At 34.8% G+C, this 13,702-nt stretch overlaps 1 protein-coding gene across 1 annotated transcript in view; it reads right to left on the reverse strand.

Annotated features, from left to right (window-relative positions):
• Positions 1-13,702, reverse strand: part of HYDIN (HYDIN axonemal central pair apparatus protein) — a 358,851-nt gene that overhangs the window by 253,488 nt on the left and 91,661 nt on the right. The window lies entirely within an intron of this gene.

Raw genomic sequence — 13,702 nt, forward strand, 5'->3', positions numbered from 1 at the left:
ACATGATCAGAAAACTTAAATATTATGTTTGATATAGTTATGGAGAATCAAACTATCTTACTTTGGTCACTGTAAAAATCACATAAAATATGAATTGTGTTGCCTTTTCTTCTTTGTAATTTTTAAAAAGATTTTATTTATTTATTCGAGAGAGAGACACACACAGAGATAGAGAGCACAGGGAGAAGCAGAGGGAGAGGGACAAGCACATTCTGCACTGAGTGCGGAGCCCAGTGTGGGGCTCCATCTCAGTACCCTGAGATCATGACCTGAGCCAAAACGAAGAGTCAGACACTTAACCGACTGAGCCACCCAGGTGCCCCTTCTTTGTAATATTTTTAAGTCCTAGAGCCTGGCCATGAGGGCCCAAGAGTTCTAGAATTATAACTGTATGCCTCCTCTTTATTCCAGGCATGAGCTGGCATTCTGATTCTTAAAGTAACTGTACCAAGTATATCTAAGACGAGCTGCTCAGCATGCAAGGATCTAAGTCCAATCAAAGGGGATCAAAAAGAAAGAATTAATAACTTCATTAGTTAAAAAAAAACAACCACAAAACACACAACTATTTAAAAGGAATCACTTCCTTCAACAGCAATTAAAACAAAAATCACACACACACACACATCTACGTAGTAGTTACATAGGAAGAAAACAAAATAGAAAGACAAAAGCTATGTGTAAATTTTTAAAATTTTAATGTTTAGAACACCTTTATTCAGCATAGTAATTTAAGTTCCTGATTTCATTCAAATGCACCAATTCCCTTGATTCTACGTAAAACATGAGGCCCCTTGGGCTTCCAAGGAGACACAAACATATAAACTATGTTCTACCTGATTTCTGCAATGTCACAGCTGGTGCCTCACTCTGACATCAAAGTAGAAAAAGGAAATACTTAACTACAAGGAACATCCTGTGGATCTGTGCTGCTGTAATTTTAATCAGAACCCAGAAAGCATAAGCACTTGTGCCTTATTTTTTAGCAAACATTTCTGCTCCTCTCACCATTGTATTAACCAAGCAGGCACTTAGTAAACTAATAATGCTTTCTACAGCTCAAACATCCTTTATGCTCCATCACTTTAAACACAGAAAAACTTTCCCCAAAATTTAAAGAAAAAGTATCTAGGCATTTGACTCTAAAATTTTAAACTTTTATGTAAAAATGTATAAAGTAAATTTTTCCCAAATACTACAAAAGCATACACTGTGAAAATAAAATGTCTTCTCCCCTTCACTCAATCCTAGGCCAGCCTTTCAAAGGTAAGAGCTGTTAATATTTTCATGTACTCCCTTCCTAAATAAAGGTATGTACTCTTTCAACTTTTAAACTTTCTGATGAGCTAAATTTAATAATATGATAAGTGAGAAATCATTGTTGTTCTGATTTGCATAGTCTTAGTTATGGATGATGTTGAACATCTTTTCATAGACTAAAGAACTTTAAAGACTTTTTTCTGTGAGATGCCTATTATAGCCTTGTTCATTTTCCTTTTGAGAAATTTACCTTTTGCTTATTGATTTGTGAGACTTTTTTGATATTAAAAAATTAGCTCTTTGTCATTTATGTTGCAATTTTTTCCTCCATTAGATATTTGAACTTCTCTATGACTTTTTTTTTTTCTGAATAAGTTTCTTTTCTCTTAGTCCTTATGTAGTCTAATTCTTTTCTTTATGGCTTTAAAAAATAAGTTTATAGGGACATCTGGGTGGCTCAGCCAGTTAAGCGTCTGCCTTCGGCTCAGGTCATGATCCCAGGGTCATGGGATCGAGTCCCTCTTCGGGCTCCTTGCTCAGTGGGGAGCCTGCTTCTCCATCTGCCTGCCACTCCTGCTGCTTGTGCTTTCTCTCTCTCTCTCTAATAAATAAATAAAATCTTTAAAAAATAAAAAAAATAAAAATCAGTTTATATTTTTTTAAATTACATTTTTAACCTCAACTTCCATCTTCCCTTTAAAAGTAGCTCCTTTCTTAAAGAAACTAAGGCGACCATAAATAGGTCTGGCTCAATATACTATTTAAAATGAGACATAGGTAATTTTCTTTTTTTAGCAATGATAAGGTAGGTTAACAGACTTTCCTGTTAAAATAACTTTAAAATCTGGACATAATATGAACAAGCATCTTCTTAAAGTCACTTCAGAGCCATCGTGATGGTAAGGAACTATCAGACCAAAATTAAAGGAAAATAGGACCAAAGAGATCAGTGAGCATGGAAGAAAGTTTTGACCTAAGGATATGGTACTCTTGGCAATGCTGAGCTATCATTCCTGTGCAGGCAGGAGGGACGGCAATCAAAACCCTAAGTCTACAGAAAGGGGGACTTAAAACAAACAAACAAAAAGACTTTCTCCACAACAAGCTTATCCTCAAAGGACTGCACCCTCAAGATGAGTTTGAATTAGAAGAAGACTAGCCCTAATTCAGAGTTAAATATTATGCTGGAATGGCCTATGATTGGAGAGAACGTCAGTCCTTGGATTTGGTGATCATGGACTGCTTTCACTCTCAGAAACCTAGCAGGAGCAACTCACTTCTTTTTGGAGGAAAGTACTTATATTCAAAGTTTCAAATTCTTCAATATTTTTAAAAATACACATCCAAACATAACCAGGCATGCCAAGAAACAAAACTCCATTTGTTTGAACCAGCAGATATAAGAAAAACAGAAACAGATTAACAAAGAATTATATAATAGAATCATCACATATAGATTGTAAACCAACTATGTCTAAAGAAACAAAGGATGACCTTGAAACTATATCCAAGGAGTTGGAAATTAAACAAAGATCTAGAAAATTTGGAAAAGAGCCATACTAGGCTCTTACAGAAATAAAATAAAATCACCTAAATTTTTAAATCCTACAAGTAAGATTAATAAAAGAATTTTAATAATTTTATGAAAAGATTAGTGAAATGGAACATGGTTCAGAAAACACAAAAGGCAATATGAAGAAATAAAAATATATGAAAAATGAACAATGAATGACTAAAATCCTAGGCAGATGGAGTGAGAAGGTATTAAGTGTTTAACTGGAAACTTAGAAGGAAAGGAAAGATATAATGAAGCAAAGACAATATTTCAAGAGCTGATGGTTAAGAGTTTTCTAGGATTGATTGAAATCATCAGTTTACAATTCAAAAAGCCCAAATGAATGTCAAGTGGAGAAACTAATACATGAATATATTGTAGTGAAACTAAAGAAAATCAAAGACAAAGAGAAAGTTCTAAAAGCAGAGGAAAAGACATATTATCTTCAAAGGACCCATGGTTAGAATTACAGCTAACTTTTCAACCAAAGCAATGGAAACTAAAAAAAAAAAAAAAAAAAAGGAATGGTTTCTTCACTGTGATGAAGGGGGAAACAATGTCAACCATGAGTTTATAGTTTTTTAGACTTTTTTTGTTTGTCTAAAACATCTTTGTTTTGTCTTCATTTTTAAGGATATTTTCAATAGGTAAAGGATTGTAAATTAGCATTATTTTTCTTGCAGCACTTGAATAATATCACATTACTGTCTTACGGTTTCCATAATTTCAGCTGAAAACTTTGCCATCAGCATTATTGTCTGCCACTTAAGTAAAGTGTCTTTTTTTTTCTTCTGACTCCTTTTATGACATTCTTTTTGCTTTAGTTTCCAGCAGTATTTGAACTAACAAGGGTTTGCTGAGCTTTGTGAACCGTGAATTATTGTCATTATCCTTTGGGAACTGATAGAATTAAAACATAGTATAAAGTCTCAGTAATTAAGCCAGCATTAAAAGATTGATGGAATAGAATAAAAAGTCAAAAGAGGCCCAAATACATGCTAGAATTTATTATATTATAAAGGCAGCATCTCAAATCATTGGTATAACAATAAGCTTTGTAAAAAAAATAAAATAAAAAGCACTACTGGGACAACTTGGTAGTTATATGGAGAAACATAACTCCCATCTAACAATAGAATAAATGCCAAATGAATAAAATATTTAAGTGTTCAATATGAAACCATGAAAGTAGAAAAATACATAGGAAAACTTCTTTGTAACTTTTGAGGGGAAAGTTTTCTAACCATGTCTCAAAATCCAGATTCCTCTAAAAAAATATTAAGAAATGTGATTACATAAAAATGAAAAAAGAAATTTTGGGGTGGCTGGGTGGTTCAGTCAGTTAAGTGTCCGACTCTTGATCTCAGCTCAGGTCTTGGTCTCAGGGTTGTGAGTTCAGGCCCCGCATTGGGCTCCATGCTGGGCATGGAAACTACTTAAAAAAAAAAGAAAAGAAAAAAGAAATTTTGCATGCTGCAAAAATATAAGTAAAAACAAAAGAAAAAGTGGCCAAAATATTTGCAACTCATATCTGAGACAAGGGAATTAAATCCCTAAATATGTAAATAAGTCTTAGAAATTAATAAGACAATCCAGTACAAGAACATGATAGAGTTGTAAGAAAAGAAATATATAGGCCCCCTATCTATGTTAAAAGATGCTCAACTTCTCTCATAATAAAAGTGACACAACTGAAGATGTATTTATATACCATTCCCCCAAATACATTGCGTAGAACAAAAGTTTGAGAACATAATCTCTTGTCAAGACTGTGGGGGAGAAGGCCCTCTTCTACATTGCCATGGGAATGCAAAATGGTACCATTTTTCCTCACTCATGGAGTGAGTTTGGTGATACAGATTAAAATATCTATCAAGCTTACAAAACAACTTACCCTCTGGCCCACTTCTAGGAATTTATCCTGTAGATGAGTTAGAACAAGATCAACAGAGTAGAAAAAGCCAAAGTACCCATTAAGAGAAGACTGGCTAAATAATCTGTGTTACACTTAAAGTGGAATGCCATGCAGGTATAAAAGTACAGGGTTATATGGAAAGATCTCCAGGATATATGATTAAGTGGAAAAAGTAAGGTTTAGAACAATTCACATAGTATGCTATTTTTATGTAAGGAGGGAAAATAAGAATACGCATTCACGTTTGCATCTATGTGCATAAAAACACCAGAATAAAATAAGAGCTGGGTGGGGTGAATGAGGCAAAGTAGAAATGACACCTTTCAATGTATACTTTTAAGATACTGCTTTAATTTTTGAACACATGAACACATTACTCATCCAAAACTTTAACATAAGAAAGGATTATAGGGTCTTCAGGCAACATTGTAAAGCTGCCAGATAGCACTAGTAATGAGAGAAATATAAAATGAAATACCATCTCATAACCATCAGATTAACAAAAATCAAACAGTTTGGCAATGCTGTTTTGGAACTATATGGTAAGGATGTGGAAAAACAAGAATTTCCATATAGTGCTGATGAAAATACAAATTGGTACAACCACTTGACTAACCAATTTAGTTTCCAGTAAAGCTCAATATACACTTGCCCTATAACTCTGCAATTGCACTTCTTAAAATCTCATACAGCTGCACAAGACATATACAGAGATACTCATTGTGGTATTGTTTCTAATAGCAGAATACTAGGAAGAACCTCCTAATATTCAATAGGAGAATAGATTATAGCATGTTCACATGCCGGAGTGTGTTGCATTAGTTAAAATGAATCAGAGCTATATGGTTCTATGTGTTTAGATATTTAAAATGAAATGTTGAATGAAAAAGTCAAGTTGGGAAATGGTATATACAGTATGATACCATTTATGTCAAGTTTAAAACTACTCAAGCAGGGTGCTCAGTCGGTTAAGTGGCCGACTCTTGGTTTCAGCTTAGGTCATGATTTCACGGTCATGAGATCGAGCCTCGAGTACGGCCCCACGCTCAGCGTGGAGTCTGCTTATCCCTCTCCCTCTCTCTCTACTCTTCTCCCCAGGCCCTCGCTCATGCTCTCTTTCTCAAATAAAATCTTTAAAAAAAAAAACTACTTGAGACAATAACATGATTTATGGGTAGATAAATATGTAAAAAAATGAACCCAATACAGCTCCTCTGAGGACAAAGCTGTGGGAATTAGATCAGGATAAGTAATGAGATGACTTCAAATCTGTAATCAGTTTAGTTATCCGTAAAATAAAACATCTGAAAGAAACGTGTATAGCAAATTGTTGAGATGTATTAAATATAATCATGGTTGATTATATTATTTCTGTGCTTCTGTGGCTATTTGAAGTATTTCATTGTCTGAAAGTCTAATGAAGGAAAAAGATCCAAGGGCTTAGTTCACACAAATCTCAGGGTCAGAGGGACTAAAGTCATCAATTTGAGTTGCTCACTGCAAAACTGTTCCTTCCAGAAATACAGCAAAAGCCACTACACTCTTTTTGAAAACCATCTGATACTGATTTTTTTTTCAATCCATCTTCCAAAAATCATCAGATCCACTAAGTAAAGGAAGCAATAGCTCTTGTCTCCACAGCTTTAGGGACTTTGTACACCCACTCTCATGAAGACAACCTTAGAAAGGGCTCCCAACCCCTAGCTACTTAGAAAACTGGTAGGATGAAGGGATGTTATGCCTGCCAGAACAGACAAGTTTGCTGTTCCCCAGCACTGGCATTTTGGGTCTGCTTGGAAGGCCTGTTCCCACTCGCCTTCTGATTTGGTTTCTGGGGTTCAATGTTACGATCCCTGTAGATGAAGTTAGCCACTGTCATTTATAATGTCCTGGTAAAAAGATGTTTTGTGGAAGTCTCATTAGCTTTTGTTAGTTTTGCTACTATGAATCAAGCAAAAAAAAATATGAACAAAACTAAGTTTACAAAAAAAAAGTGAAGCTAGCTATATACACAATACATTTTATACTGTGGTTTTGGTACTTTCAGACAACAGAGGGCAATAAATAAAATGTATGAGTGGAGCCATAGATTCTCTAGGAACTAGCAAGTCGGTGGGAAGAGTGTTCTCATCTCTTGGTCACCAGCAGGGTCAAATTCACCATGCAAGTGAATTGCTGAATCAAACTTCTTCAGAAGTGCTCTTTCTTTGAAGGGTTCAGGAAACAACTTCCGAGACTTGCTTGGCTGAGCTTAACCAGCACATCAGTGGCAATGTCAAAGTCAGTATTCTCCATCTACACGGAAGGCGGTGTAGGATTACAGAAAGTATGCTGGCCTCGGAGATGCCAAAAACCCGGGTTCAAGTTCCAGCTTTACATAGGTGTATAGTCATTTAATGTCTCTGGGCCTCAGTTTACTCATCTCTAAAATAAAAGGTTTTACATAAATGCAGAGAACAATCTGCTGGTTCCAAGAGGTAAGGGGGGAGTGAGGTGAAGGGTATTAAGAGGTACAAACTTCCAGTTATAAAATCAGTCACAGGAAGGAAAAGTACAGCAGAGGGAATATAGTCAATGATACCACAATAATTTTCTATGGTGACAGATGGCAACTACACTTGAGCATTTTGTAATGTATATAAATGCCAAATCATTATGTTGTATACCTGAAACTAATATAACACTGTATGTCAACTATACATCAGAAGTTTTTCTAAAAGAAAATAAAATAATGGAGTTAAGAGATGTCCTCTAATGGCCTTTTAAATACGAAAATCTAATGACTTGAATCTTCACCTGCTATGTAATTTACAGAAACCTCATTCCAACCTCCTAAACAATCCTTGACCATCCGTGTATCCAAACTTCTGCTATTCCCTATCTTAAGCTATGGAAGAAGAAATGAAGAAAAGGAAACTTGGTCAAGGAATGTTTCCATTGCCTCTGAAGCCATGTTAAAACATTTACTCTTTTACCATAACTATGTTTTGCTAGGTTTTCTAATTATAACAGCACACACTTATAATTAATCATAATAATCGCACCATTGAAACAAAGCTTATGCAGGTAAGTCCGCACAGGTATATTCAGATACATATTATTTAGTAGTTTCAACTGTAAGATAACATATTGCACTTGATCTTAGCCAAAACCACTCAATTACTTACTATGTTCTATTTTGGTATTCCTTTATTGGCCTTTAGGAGAAAAAAAAGAACTTCTTTATGATTTATTCTAACTGACTATAAAGCTGTCCTGTGGAGTACTAATATTATGATTACTTGTATCTTTAATAATAATACCTCATGATGCCTTTGGGGAAAAAGAGCCTATTTGCCAACCTCTGACTCCTGAATTGAAATATCTCCTCTTCAGTAAGAGACATAATACTTTAAAAATGCTGAGTAAGAGCAACAGCTCCATTTCCTGATTATGCCAGTGGTTAATGTCACCTCTAAGGTGACAGCAACCTCACCAGGCATGAAAAAAAAAAACACTTCTATGCTCCTACTTCTAGGGTTCATCGAAGTAACCAAAGGTTTAGTATCTTTTTTCTTAAAGCCTGTTCTAAATACTAATATCTCCTTGAACCCCTAGATTACATAAAGTTTCTCAATACCCAGTTAAAAAGTGTAAAACTTAAGCAATTAACCATTTATCTGTCTTTCAATAGTCAAATAATATTTTCACATCTCAGTTTTATTGAAAATGATAGAATTAGTTTACTCATCTGTTTGTTTCTAGTTTTGTTTTATTTTGTTTTTAAGAATATAATCTTGGGGCGCCTGGGTGGCTCAGTCGTTAAGCGTCTGCCTTTGGCTCAGGTCACAGTCCCAGGGTCCTGGGATGGAGCCCCACTTCGGGCTCCCTGCTTGGCAGGAAGCCTGCTTCTCCCTCTCTCACTCCCCCTGCTTCTGTTCCCTCTCTCACTGTGTCTCTGTCAAATAAATAAATAAAATCTTAAAAAAAAAAAAAAGAATGTAATCTTGAGTAATTGTGTTCTTAATCTCTTCTGGAAGAATGAGTTTGTAAAAGGTATCAAGTTATTTCAGTTCTGCTCTTTTAGGATATAATAAAAAGGTAACGAAATAATTTCTGGGGTAACATCAATTCCCTAAACAAACCTGGTTTCACCACAAAAAGCCATATACAGAAGAAAGCACGGAAGAGTTATGGTTCAGGTAAATATTGATGAGTAAAATATTAAATATTGGTGAAATTTACACTCAACCTCCTTAATTCTAGAGCACTAGTTCAAACTCTGGTTGATTAAAAGAAGAATCTCCTAGCTGCATTTAATCAAGAATTTCTATACAATGGAGGACCAGCAACTGAAGGGCATAAATGCAACTGTTAGAAATGTGATTGAGTACTTCCCACTGAGGATTATCAGTGTTCCTCCTTCTGGAACATTGTTTGAGGAAGTATGAAAAAAATCCATGCTAAATTTCCCTCCTCAAATCAATTCATACTGCAAACAGCTGCAGAAATTTCAATCAGATGCTTATTTAGTAAAATGAGAAGGCAATGATCATGGCTTGGAAAAGCTCCATGATTAATTGTGTTTAGACAGTCATTACTGTTTTTCACTAATGAAAGGTTATAGGTTCCGGTCATTGATAACCCACAATAAAGATGAAAGCATATTCTTATCAGCAGTTCATTTCATGTAAAGAAAAATGCTACAAGATAGTTTACCTCTATCTGCATCTTTAGGAAATTACTTTGTGAACCAAAGTTGACACCAGAACCTCACAGAGTGGAAATCAACTTTGCCATGGTGATTAAATTTTAATACACAAATATTTGTTTCCTTCAGCACATGACTAAAAGTGTAAGTATGGGTGTCAATCCAAATACTGACCCAAAAGCTAAAATACAGATTGAAGACCACTGAAAGCTGTATTTCATAGTCAAGAGATTAAGGGAGTAAAAGTACATAGGTAGTGGTATGAGAGATTGGGGAGATGATTCACTCTGGTGGAAAAAGCACTGCACAGGAGGTTAGAGTCTGAGCCTGGGTTCTAAGGGCATTTCTGCTACTCATGCGACCTTGGGCAAGCTACTTAATTTCTTAAAGCTTCGGTTTTTCATTTGTAAAACCTAAGGACTGGATTTGATTATTAGTTAAGTCTTCTCTCAAGCTTTGATTCTATTGATCTATGAGCACTCTAAACTGTTGGTCTCAAAACCCAACCAAACAAAATTTTTGACATTATACCACCACCCTATGTATTTGTTCGCTTACAATTATACTATACACTAGAGTACTCACATGTCAAATGTATTAAAAATATGATTCAAAGTAAAACACTGAGCTAAAGATGAATGATTTTTTTTTTTTTTTACTGGCTCTTTTTTTTTTTATTATGTTAACGTCACCATACAATACATCATTAGTTTTTGAGGTAGTGATCCACGATTCATTGTTTTCATAAAATGAATGGTATTTTAAAGATAATTTGGTATGTTTACCAACAAAAATTGATAATGCTTCATTCTTTTTTAAACTCCTGACTTAAAATACCTTGTGATAAAGTAATTCAAACATAATTCTAAGGCCACAATTTTTCCAATACTTAATTTTAGGGGCTGACATAAATGAAAATGATACCTCACAAAGATACAGAGATCCAGATGGAAAAAATATATCACTGATTGAATTTATTAACATTCATATTTTTCACTTTCATCCACTATCAACACTAGCAACACAAAGGCTTTTGTTGAAATTCAAGAATGAAAAAAGAAAGTAAGAAAGGTAGGAAGGTAGGAAGGTGGAATGTAGGAAGGAAGGAAGGAAGGAAGGAAAGAGGAGAAAAGACACAAATTACCAATATCAATAGTGAAAGAGGAGATTCACTATAGAGCCTATAGACATCACAAAGTTTAAGGTTATTATGAACATTTTATGCCAACAAATTTAAAATTTTAGATTTAACTGAAAAATTGCTTGAAAAAATTTACCAAAAATTACACAAGAAAAAAATAGAAACACCTTAGTAGATCTAAATGTACTATATAAAGTGAATAACTAAAAACCTCCAAAAAAGGCTCTAGGCCCAGATAGCTTGAAAAGTGACTTTTTCACACTTAAAGAAGAAATAAGATGAATATTAGAAATGACAACACTTCCAGAGAATAAAAAAGTAGAATTCCCAACTTGTTTTATGAGACCAATTTGTTTTTTCAACCAAAGACAAAGCCATTACATGAAAAGGTAAAATAATATATGATCATCTCAAAAATGCAGAAGAAGTAATATATGAAAGTCAACACCCATTCAAAATTAAAGGTCTTAGAAACCTAGAAATGGAAGGAAATGTTCTTAATCGGATAGAGAGTGTCCATTAAAAACATCATACTAGGGGCGCCTGGGTGGCTCAGCCGTTAAGCGTCTGCCTTCAGCTCAGGTCGTGATCTCAGGGTCCTGGGATCGAGCCCCGCATCGGGCTCCCTGCTCAGCGGGAAGCCTGCTTCTCCCTCTCTCACTCCCCCTGCTTGTGTTCCGTCTCTCGCTGTGTCTCTCTCTCTGTCAAATAAATAAAATCTTTAAAAAAAAAAAACAAACAAACATCATACTAAATGATGAAATAGTGAGAACTTCTGCTCTGAGACTGAGAACAACAGAAGGATGTTTGCCATCATCATTTCCATTAAACCCTGATAAAGGCCTAGCTATGCAAGAAAGAATAAGAAATAAAAGGCTTAAGGATTGAAAAAGAATAAAACTATCATTATTTGCAGATGATCTGATTGTGTATATACAAAATCCAAAATCATCTACAGATAAACTAGGAGTCAGTAAGTTAATTTATCAAGGTTTGAAGATATAAAAGATCAATATACAAAGTTCAACTCCTTTCTGATATATCCTCCCAAAATTTAGAAAATAAAATTAGAAGAAAAATACCATTCTAGCTATAAAGGAAGTGATAAACTGTACTTCATCAAAATTAAATTCTTTTGCTAATGAAAAGACACTAGTAAGAAAATTAGAAAGATAATCCACTGTTAGGAGATACTTACAATAATTACTTCTGAAAGGCTTGTATTGAGAATATATATAAAAAAAAACATACTATGAGTCAATAACAAAAGGACAACCTCCTAAAGAATAGGCAAAAAATCTGAATACACACTTTAGAATAGAATACACATGAAAAGATACTCGACATTATTAGTCATTAGAGAAATGCCAATTAAAAACAAAATATAAAAAAATAAAACTTTTGTTGATATTTGGCTAATAATAACTTTGCAGCCAGGATGACTAAAATTAAAAGGCTGACAATGACCCAGAGTTGATGAGAATGTGGAGTAACTAGAAGACCTATCCATCACCCGGGGGAGGGGGGGTATGTAAAATGCTTCAACCACTTTAGAAAACTGGAAGTTTCTCAGAAAGTTAAGCATATACCTACTCTATGACCCAGCAACCCTACTCCTAAACATTTACCTGAGAGAAATAAAAAACATATGCACACACACACATACACACACACAACTTGTACAAGAATGGTTATTCAAGCTTTATTCATAATAACCCCAAACTTCAAACAAACTAAAGTTACATTAACAGGAGAATGAATGGACCATGGATAAGCATAAAGTGAAACACTGCTCAAGAGTAAAAAAGGGAATTTGATACACACAACAACATGAATACATCTCAAAAACATTATGTTGAGTGAAAGAAACCACACACAAAAGAGTATATACTCTACTGAGCACATTTGTTTGAAGTTCAAGAATAAGCAACACGACACTAGGGTGATAGGACTCAGAATGTCTAGGATGGGGATGGAGGGACTGACTGGAAAGAGCATGAGGGGACTCTCTGAAGCCAGGGATGTTCTCTATCCTTAATGGAGAGGTCATCACACAGGTCTTGTCAAAACTCATCAAACTGTACACTGAACAACTGTGCATCTTATTGTATCTAGATTATACCTCAATAAAAAATGTAATAAAATTACATAATAAATATGTAAATAATAAACATAAAAAATAATGAATATATAGGAATAAATCTAACCACAATGTTCAAGACTTCTATCCAGAAAACTACTGCTGAGAGAAACTACAGAAAACCTAAATATATGGAGAGATAAACCATATTTATACTATGCTACATAGAGAGGATTATAAAACAGTAGGGAAGGATGAACTACTCTATAAATAATGCTGAATGATGTGAAAAAAGACATAGAGTCAGTTTTAAGCAGCAAATTAAACTGGAGATTGAAATAACTAAAATAGCTGGTAAAATATTTTTTAAACTGCTTTAAAATTCATCACTAACCCTATCAGAAAATAAGAACATCAAAGTGAAGAATTGCAGGAAATAGTGTAGTGCAAAGGCTGTCTTTTGTCCTAATGGCTTTTGTTAACCCTTAAACTCCTGCTTTAACTACGGAGCTGTATGCATATGACAGGAGATAAAGTCTAGGGCCTGCCCAAAGTGGGGATGCTAACTCCAAAATTTACAAAACATGAAAGAGCGTAAGATATGATGAGGTTCAGGACACACTATCGCAAAATATGGCACACCTTGTCATATTGAATATTTCAAGCTGAAGGAACCTGAGGAATGGTCAGGAAGGATTTTCTGACCTTCCGCCAAAGCAGGCTGTATAACCTTCATGTGAAAAGTGCCTTCCTATACTTAGATGAAAGAAGCACCCTTGTCTGCAAAGACAGAGGGACACTGAGAGGAATCTGAAGGAATAGGCCTTGCTGTTTTCCCAACTTTACCACACTTAGCTCATACCCTTTTTGGTCCTAACATGTTTTTCCACAACTCTCTACTCTTCATCAAAACCTAGCCAAAAAACAACTCAAATTTAACCACTCCTTCAGGTCTTCATTTCCTTACAAAAGCTCCCATGCCTAGGGGAGACAGGGAAACGGAAGGACTCCATAAAAGTCTGCTTTTGCTCCTTCTCCTGCTTCTGTTCTTGCCAAGATCT

Source organism: Mirounga angustirostris, unplaced genomic scaffold (genome assembly GCF_029215605.1).
Source record: "Mirounga angustirostris isolate CCGP_5_RB_7025 unplaced genomic scaffold, mMirAng1.0.hap1 SCAF_16, whole genome shotgun sequence".
NCBI lineage: Eukaryota > Metazoa > Chordata > Mammalia > Carnivora > Phocidae > Mirounga > Mirounga angustirostris.